Below are 10,698 nucleotides of genomic sequence, written 5' to 3'. Positions count from 1 at the left end.
TGTAACGACACAAATTTACAAAGTAAATTTCTGTGCTACATAAAACAAGAAGCAGAGAAAAACACAGTCTGTGTGTTAAATAACCGCCACCACTACACATAATATATCTAACAACTCACATGAAAATCACTGAAGGCGACTTAACTGGAAAATATAAAATTGAATTAAAATATTTATTTGAAATATCATGGACATTACCTGGGATCCTCGATGCCAATGTGCCGCGGGCATCGCTACATGAAATGTGCAAATTCTAAAAATATACGAAAAACAAAATCAACGTTTGGTTAAAACTTTTATGAATGGAACACTTATAAACGCAACAACAATGAACAATTATTGGCGAAACATGTTTAAATTTTAAACAAATGTCTATTTTTTTACAATAAAACAAAACACAAAACAGTTTAACATTTTTGGTTGTCCAAGTTTATTTTTATATGCGTAAACAAAACACAACAAAACAAAACTAAGCACGCCAACATCAATTTTATTTCTTTTAATATTTCTTTTCTGTTCACATTTAGATAATATTAAATTCACAGAATATATATGCATATTTAATACCTTGTTTTGTAGTATTAAAACACTTTATTTTTAATATAATAATATTTAATATAATATAAACTAAAAAGGAATAACACACGAAATAAATAAACACGGCGCGTAGTAAAAGTACTAAAAAAAAATCACGGCGAAGCAGAAGAAGTGAGAAAACAGTAGAACACAAAGTTCAACTTCACGGCGAAGTCAAGTACAGCAAAGAATACCGGTACGCTACACCAAAAAGCTCCGGTATGCTCGATATAAAAGGAGGTACATTTTATATAATCAGGGACTTGGTTTGCGACAAGTGAAAGAGCAAGTACTCTGGCTCATTGGGCCTTCTGGTAAATTTTACCAAACTTGAAATTTTACTTTTCTTGAAACAAGTACACTGGCCTATTGGTCATCTGGCACATTGTGCCACAAATCTGGTTCTTTGAGTCAAACGTAGTGTAAAATTCCTTTCCTGTCTTATGTGTATTTTTTTAACCTGGCTTATTCGGTCAAATAGTTTTTTTACAGCACGGAGGAAACGTTTTGTTTATTTTTTTTTAACAACAGAAGAGGGGCTTAAGAAGTCACATGGGTTTTGCTAAGATTCTTTTAACAAGTAGTATATGGAGAAGTGGGAAATTTTGGCATCAACATAATTTTTTTTATTTATTATTAGAAATGTTTCCAATGAATTTTAATTAAACTTTGTTAATCATAAGTTTTATGAAATAAATAAAGTTATATATATAATTTATACATATAAATCACGTTCTGTTTTCTTCTAAAACCAACGTCTCGGCAAAATTATAAATATATTGTCACGACTCTGGACGACGGCTGAGGATACCCCAGCAAAAACTAAAAATTTTTGAACGTCACCAAAAGTGGCGTTACAATTGGCGCCCGAGCAGGGACCTGGTTTTAGAAAAGAACGAACGTTGAGCAGGGACCTGGTTTTAGAAAAGAACGAACGTTGAGCAGGGACCTGGTTTTAGAAAAGAACGAACGTTGAACAGGGACGTTGTTTAGAAAAGAACGAACGTTGAACAGGGACTTTGTTTTAGAAAAGAACGAACTAGGAACAGGACGAGTAAGTGTACAAACGTTTAACGCAAAGAGTCATTAGACGGTACACGAGGTAACATGGTCAAAACAGCATGGATTTCGATAGCGCGTAAAGAGGATTTGGTTCAAATTCTAGAAGAAATTAAGATCAGTACATCAGGAACCGTTGAGGAACTACGGAAACGTGTACGTGATCATCTAGCAACTGAGGAGTACACGGAAAAATTACTAGATATAATTATGGACATGGAAACTAAATACGATCGCAGTCTCTCACCCAAACCTCCAGGCATCGAAATCGACACGCCAAAAATACACATTTCAGAGCCAACCATGATGACTAGCAAATTTGAAGACATAGCGCGAATCGCCAATCAAGTGCGTAATTGGGAGGTACGTTTTAATGGTGAAACAAGTCCATTACCATTTTTGGAAAATTTGGAAACACTCTCCGAAACTTATAACATTCCCCGAGACATTCTGCCAAGACTTATGCCAGAAATACTGAAAGGAAAAGCCCTAATGTGGTTCCGGAATAACAATCGGAAGTGGACACACTGGTCAAGTTTTGTTCAGGATGTTCGAGAGTTTTTCTTGCCTTCTAATTATTTAGAGCAATTAGAAGACACAATTCGGAACAAATACCAGAAGAAGACGGAGTCATTCCAAGACTATGCCCTAGCACTACAAGAGTTGATGCGATATGCTGAGTTAACAGAAAGACAACAGTTAAGTCGGATTTACCGGAATAGTAGACCAGAGTATCAGCTCCAGATCAAACCGCGTGAATTTAGCTCCTTGGGAGAATTAAGCAAACTAGCAGAAGAATTCGAACGTCTTACACAACTAAGTAGTAGAGAACGCCAATGCACTCTTGATTGGTCACCACCGATTGCCATTAATAGAACACAGAGCGAAAAGGTGGACGTGCGTAATGCTTGTCGTAGATGTGGGGAAAGAAATCATTTTGCACGAGAATGCACAAAGCCTAGGAGACTTTTTTGCTGGAGTTGTGGTACTATAGGCCGTCGAACGATCGAGTGCTGCAGGGAAAATCCAACATACAGAAATCATCAGAGGCCATCGGGAAACGCTTTGGGGGTTGTCACGCCAGGCGGAACGACAACCACCCAAACATTTTATCCGTCAAATTAGAATCCAGTCAACCAAAACTGATGCAAGAAAGTATAGTCCAAAATCAAAGCATTAAATCGAATCATCATATCCAACTGAGGAGTAACCAGCAACCGATTCCACCAGACGCAAAACAAGCAACAGCAATTAGTAGACCAATAACAAATATACTACCAACGCTAAATATGCCACACCAAAGTAATTCACAATCACACTTAGTACCATTACAGGAAAAACCACACAAGGAGGCAATTCATAAATACATCGTAACTCCTCCACAGATTTCAACGTCTTATAGGGAAAGTCCAGAAGTATGTTATCAACAAGCATATGCACAACAGTCGCTAGTTAACTACAATCAGAATACGCAACCACGAGAGCAAAAGCATCAAATCGAAGAGCATGACTTATCATCACGTCCAGCACTGCCACAACGTTTAATGATAGTACCGGAGTCATCACATGTCAATCATCCAGTACTACCAACTTCTACAAGTTCAGAATCATCATCGCAAAAGCCACAGGGTCATTCACAAGGTAATTTTAAATCATCATCGCAAACGCCACAGGGGCATTCACAAGGTAATTTTAAATCATCATCGCAAACGCCACAGGGGCATTCACAAGGTAATTTTAAATCATCATCGCAAACGTCACAGAGTCATTCGCAAGGTAATTTCAAATCATCGTTATAACCAAAAGAACTTGAGCCACAGCCGCCATCTTCGGTTAATCAGCCACAGTCACCACGAGAAGCACCACCAAGAGATAATCACCAATCTGGTCGACCATCATCTTCGTCATCAACTACATCGCTACAGAGGAATACTACTATAATACAGCCAGTATCGGATAATCGTCATGTACAACTTACGAATTCATTAGGTCCATTAGTTATCAATGTTTCAGATAGTAAACTTAACACGGAACTACCAAGCCAAGGAACTCAAGCAAAGGATAAAGTCAAGCATGACAGTCAACAAGAAACATGGTCACCACAAGAGGAATTGAACGTCAGTCAACCAAGCACAAAAGGAAACAAACCAGAGATTTTCGTACAACGTCTAGGTACATTTAAACGAAAGGATGATCATCATCATGTCAGCAACCAAGATGAGTATTACAAAATTTTCAAGTGTCCAAAGATTAGAAAGAGAAATCGAGCCTCGTTCTAAAAGGAATATTAGTAACACAAGTAGTAGCATGTATCATATGGAAAATAAGGGATAAATGGAAAATCAGAAATATCAAGTGCAAATTAGCCGAAGAGGGGTCATCAACGTATCATTAAAATAAAGTTTTAGTTTAATTTCTGTTCTGAAGAAGGAGGGAAATGTAACGACACAAATTTACAAAGTAAATTTCTGTGCTACATAAAACAAGAAGCAGAGAAAAACACAGTCTGTGTGTTAAATAACCGCCACCACTACACATAATATATTTATTAACTCACGTGAAAATAACTGAAGTAGGCTTAGCTGGAAAAAAACATAAAATTGAATTAAAATGTTATTCAACATATCATGGACATTACCTGTGATCCTCGAAGCCAACGTGCCGCGGGCATCGATACATGTGCAGAATCTAAAATATACGGAAAAAAATTTAATTTATTTGTTACAAATTTTATGAATGAAAACAAAATGTGTAAAGAAATTCTAAACACAACAACACTGAACACTTATTACAGAAAACACGTTTAATTATTGAACAAATATCTATTTGAAATATATATAAATAAAATAATACACAAAACAATTTAACACTCATGTTTGTACAATTTTATTTTTTTATACACGTAAACAAAACAAACTTCGGCAGCAACTAAGCACATCAACGCTAGTTTTTTCTATTTACTAATTTACTTCTTTTCTTTCCACATTTAGATAATATTAAATTCACAAAATATATATGTATATTTAATACCTAGTTTTGTATTATTAATACACTTTATTTTTTAATAATAAAATATAAACTAAAGAGGAATAACACACGAAATAAATAAACACGGCGCGTAGTAAAAGTACTAAAAAAATCACGGCGAAGCAGAAGAAGTGAGAAAACAGTAGAACACAAAGTTCAACTTCACGGCGAAGTCAAGTACAGCAAAGAATACCGGTACGCTACACCAAAAAGCTTCGGTATGCTCAATATAAAAGGAGGCACATTTTATATAATCGGGGACTTGGGTTGCGACAAGTGAAAGAGCAAGTACTCTGGCTCATTGGGCCTTCTGGTAAATTTTACCAAACTTGAAATTTTACTTTTCTTGAAACAAGTACACTGGCCTATTGGTCATCTGGCACATTGTGCCACAAATCTGGTTCTTTGAGTCAAACGTAGTGTAAAATTCCTTTCCTGTCTTATATGTATATTTTTTTAACCTGGCTTATTCGGTCAAATAGTTTTTTACAGCACGGAGGAAACGTTTTGTTTATTTTTTTTATAACAGAAGAGGGGCTTAAGAAGTCACACGGGTTTTGCTAAGATTCTTTTAACAAGTAGTATATGGAGAAGTGGGAAATTTTGGCATCAACATAATTTTTTTTATTTATTATTAGAAATGTTTCCAATGAATTTTAATTAAACTTTGTTAATCATAAGTTTTATGAAATAAATAAAGTTATATATATAATTTATACATATAAATCACGTTCTGTTTTCTTCTAAAACCAACGTCTCGGCAAAATTATAAATATATTGTCACGACTCTGGACGACGGCTGAGGATACCCCAGCAAAAACTAAAAATTTTTGAACGTCACCAAAAGTGTCGTTACAGGTCCCTGCGTACTTAAACAGATTAGATACTGACATGCTTTAAAAAATTGTTGAGAAATACCCAGGAATATAGAACTTTTGAAGATTTGATTTCAACTTAGCTTTTCGAGACGATTGCGATGTTCATATTGAACATCACTGTGCTACTGCATCATGAATTGCCATTAATTCAGCTTGAGAGGTCAATGCAATGGTCTGGTAGATGAACATGTGGGTAAGACTTATTTTCTTAGAAATAATACTATTGCCAACAAAGTCGTTTATTTTGAAGTTATATTGCTTGAGGTTTATACATTTGAAATACATTTGTAAATGCCCTAATTTGCTCAACTGAAGAACTCTCTTTGTAAGATGGCACATTGAAATGGCAGAAACATTGTATTGTTGGGGAATATGTCAATTATGATCGCTTCAATCACATGAGTACAAACTATTTTTGTTGTGAAAGTGGATATATGAAAGCGGAAGATATGGAAGTAGAGGATATGAAAGTAGATGATATTGAAGGGGCGGATGTGGAAGTGAAAGATATGGAAGAAAATATAAAGTGTAAACAAAATGAAAGATCCGTATCGTTTCATGTCTAAATCTTTATTGGAATGGTGTACATCAAAGTTATTATGCTTAACGTCTAAGTACATAGCGACACAGCGCATGTACATAACACTTATACTAATACATGTGCAAAACGTCGCAGCGCAAGCACATGCAGTTTATATTAAGTGTGCATAAACATATTTGACTAGCCAGCACATTCCACGACGCTTATCGCGTGGTGTCTAATTCCCGTTGCATAAATATCGCAAACAAAGTATGGGAATAAACTGAAGATTATTTATGTGCTGTGTCAATATGTGTATGCGCACTACACCTCCCCTTTTTAGAGGAATAATGTAATAACTATGTTAAGAAATTATTCTCTAAGATAAATGTTATGTATATTAATGTAAGTTAATAAGTTAAGTATGTTAAGTTATACATTTTGTGTCAAAAATTTTATTTAATTAATTTTTTTTTTTTTTTTAATTTTATAACATCATTAAATCTAATTAATTAACTAAATCTATGAAAATAATTATTCATTAAATAATTTTAACCTATCCTTATGTACCATTTGTGTTTTCCTTTTATTATTTTGTATTACTACATTACCTTTTTCGACTAAATTTATTACTGTAAAAGGTCCTACGTATTTATTGTCTAACTTATGTCCTGCTTCATTTTTTAATAATACCTTATCTCCTACGGTTAGCTCTATATTTCTTGTTTCCTTATCATAATTTTCTTTTTGTTTTATTTTGGCCTTTTCGAGAAGCATTTTTGCTCTAGTATAGGCAGTTTCTAATCTAAATTTTACTTCCTTACTATAATCTTCTATATTATAAATAGGATCTACTTGGGTTATTTTACTAAATGTTTGAAAGTTATCAGGAACTCTTCCATAGACCAACTCGTATGGACAATATCCATGTACACTTGAAGGAGTGGTGTTAAAACAATACGTAAAGTATTTTATCCACTCGTCCCAATCACTTTTATCAACATTAATGTACGATCTAATGTACTCGTTGAAAGTTCGGTGACTGCGTTCAACAGTCCCTAGTGTTTGGTGGTGGTGAGCAGTCGATGTAACATTGTTAATTTTTAAATATTTACAAAGATCGGTCATTATTGAATTTTTATATTCTGTTCCCATGTCCGTAATGAACGTCTTCATTGGGCCATGTACCAGTATAAAATTTTCAAATATGGCCTTAGCGATCGTTTTTGCGCTTTTATTTGGTACAGGTATTGTTACCAAATATTTAGTTAAGTCACATATAATAGTGACGGCGTATTCATTGCCATTTTCCGTTTCCGGTAATGGACCAATGGTATCGATTAGCACAATATCAAACGCATTGCTAGGCGTTTCTGTCAACGTTAGTGGGGTTTTTGAATGTCTTATAGTTTTGGACATTTGGCATTGCTTGCATGCCTTAATGTACTTGGATATATCCTTTTTCATATTCTTCCAATAAAAATATCTCTTGATTTTTCCGTACGTACGTGTAATTCCTGTATGACCACCTTCTGCGGGGTCATCATGATATCTCGACATTGTACTAAGTATTTCTTCCTTTTCTCTTTCGTTTATGATGGTCACCTTAGGTAGTAGCGCTATTGTTAACTGTCTTAATGCAGTATTGCCCATTTTTTTAAATAATTGTTGCGAAACAGATTCAAAGATTTGTTCGCTAGGTGCCATTTGAACTTGAGTGATTTTCCGTATACCGGCTTCTTTTTCAAGCCGTATGAAGAATTGATTTAGATCAAATTTTCCATTTATATACAAATCGTCAATATATATTCGTGTTATAACTGTTTTCCCATGCTTTAAATAGCATTTATTGGTAGACAATTTTAACCTTACGAATTTTTTAACGTCATTATATTTAATGACTTCATAAACGTTGGGCTTATATTTTATTTTCACATTATTTAAACTTAGTGTGTCGTTACCTGCGCAGGTTTCTTTACTTTGTCGAGTTTCGGATCTGGTAGTAACTTTATATATTTTATCCATTTGAACAGTTTGTTCTTTTAGTTGTTCCATTGTAATTCGTGAAAGTGCGTCTGCAACTTGGTTTTGCTTCCCCTTGAGGTATTCAACTGTAAAGTCATATTCTTCCAGGTCTAACCTCATTCTTGTTAGTTTAGAGGTTGGGTTCTTCATGGAAAATAAATATGATAATGGTCTGTGATCTGTTTTGACCAGAAATTGTGTCCCATAAATATACGGTTTAAAATGAAGTATTGCCCAGTGAATTGCTGTGAGCTCTTGCTCAATAGTAGATTTATTACTTTCCCCTTTTGTAAATGTTTTTGATGCAAATGCAACTGGAAGTTGAACTCCGTCATACTCTTGACTGAGTACTGCACCGCATGCAACTTTACTTGCATCAGTAGTGATGCAAAATTGTTTTGAAAAATCGGGGTATTGCAACAGTGTGGGTTTTAGTAATTCCCTTTTTAGATGGTTGAATGCCTCATTGCATTCTGTTGTCCATTTAAATTCTACATTTTTCTTGCAAAGTTGCGTTATATAACGCGAATAATAAGAAAAGTTTTTAATAAATCTTCTGTAATAGTTGCAAAATGCAACGAATCGTCTAGCACCGTCAGCGTTTATTGGTATGGGATAGTTTTTTATAGCTTCATATTTTTTGTCATCCGGTAGGATGCCTTTATTTGTACACTTATGCCCTAAATAAGTGACTTCGTGCATAAAAAATGAACACTTTTCTGGATGTAATTTCAGGTTATACTCTCGACATAGTTCGAAGACCTTTGTTAAATTGTTCAGCATGTGCTTTTCAGAACATCCTATTACAATCAAATCATCCATATATAGAAAAGCTTCAGTTGGCTCTAGGCCCGAAAATGCTAACGTCATCATACGCTGAAAGGAATTTGGTGCTAATTTTAGTCCGTATGGAAGTCGTTTGAAACGATACGAACCAGTACTAGTTGAGAAAGAGGTGACATCTCTTGATTTTTCGTCAAGTTCGATCTGGTGAAATCCGGACATTAGGTCGAGACATGAAAAATATTTTGCTCTTCCCAATTGATCGAGTATGTCTTCTATTCTAGGGAGTGGAAATTTGTCTGCTAGTAATTTTTTATTTATTTGGCGGTAGTCCACTACTAACCGCCATCTTTTCGTGTTTGAATTGGGTAAAGATTTTTTCTGCACTAGTAAAAGTGGGCTATTGTATTCGGACTGGGATGGTTCCACTAAACCGTCGTCTACTAATTTTTGGACTTGTTTCTTAATTTCGTCCTTATACGCATATGGGGTTCTATAATTCTTAATATATATTGGTTCATCATCTTTAAGTCTTATTTTTTGTTTATAAAAATTATTTGTTGTTATTGGTTCTGATTCGAGTCCAAAGACATCACTGTAACTATTGCATATCTTAGTTAATTGTGCTTGAAATTGTTTAGGAAAATTTTTACTAAGTAATGAGAGTACTTCACTTTTTCGGTTTTCTTGAATTTTATTATGGTTTGTTATTTGGTAATTGGAAAGACTTTCTGTCTGAATACTATTGAGACTAAGTGTTTTATTTGTTGTATTCGTATTTATAATACGAATAAATGGGTTTTTGGTATTAACAATTGTATTGGCAATCAGTATACCTGGTTGCGGTTCCTGATTGACTACTAATACTTGGTTTTCTTCCGAGTCAACGTGTACCTGTCTGATTACTTCAGAACGTGCTGGTAAAATAATTTTGTTCGTATTAGAGTGAAGTATCGGTAAGTGAATGTTCAGACATGGACTATTGGGTCTTAGTATCAACCAATCTTGTTCCTTGTTGAAATCTATTAGACAATTGTACTTTTTTATAAAGTCCATGCCTAAAATTCCATCACAAGGAATAGGGAAATTTTCGTGTACTACATGAAATTCATGTGATACCAGAAATTTACTGACTCTGAGATCTATACATGTTGATCCTAATGACTCTATTGTACCTTGCCCTATACCTGTTATACGTGTGGTGCAAAGTGTATTCAAGGAGTACTCAAAGTTAATTTGTTTTAATAAGGAAATATCAGCACCTGTATCAACTAGAAGTGTTAACAGTTTATTTGTGTTATTGTTATGTACCTGTATAAAGATGCTTAGACTTAGATGAATATTATATACTTTTTTTAGTTGGTTAATTATTGATTTCTCAAGGGGACATTCGGGTTTTCCGGATCCTGATCTTCCCGTGCAATCACTCGCACATACCTGTTTCCAGCATTCCCACCATTATTGTTTTGGTAGTTCCGACGTCTGTAGTTGTTGTTTTGCCAGTTATTGTTATTGTTGGCATATCGATTGTACCTAGGTTGCCTTCCAGTGCCGCGATAATTGCCACGGTAATTTCCACGATAATTACCGCGATTATTGTGCTGAAATGCGCCGTTAGATTGTGATCTGTAATGAAGAATTGTGTCTTCTTTTCCTGTCGCATTTGTGCAGCTTGTGACGAACTTAGTTACTGCATCGCTCATTGTTTTGAACTGACCGGCTTCCATTATCAGTTATCCGAAGATTGCAGGTTCGTGTCCTGTCACGGTCGCCATGTAAACACTACAAAAGAATATGTACAAAAATCTCAATTTTCACGTCGAGTTATTT

The sequence above is a fragment of the Teleopsis dalmanni genome, chromosome 1, assembly GCF_002237135.1.
Source record: "Teleopsis dalmanni isolate 2A chromosome 1, ASM223713v2, whole genome shotgun sequence".
Classification (NCBI taxonomy): domain Eukaryota; kingdom Metazoa; phylum Arthropoda; class Insecta; order Diptera; family Diopsidae; genus Teleopsis; species Teleopsis dalmanni.
The sequence above is the reverse complement of the archived record's forward strand: the minus strand, read 5'-3'. Positions refer to the sequence as shown.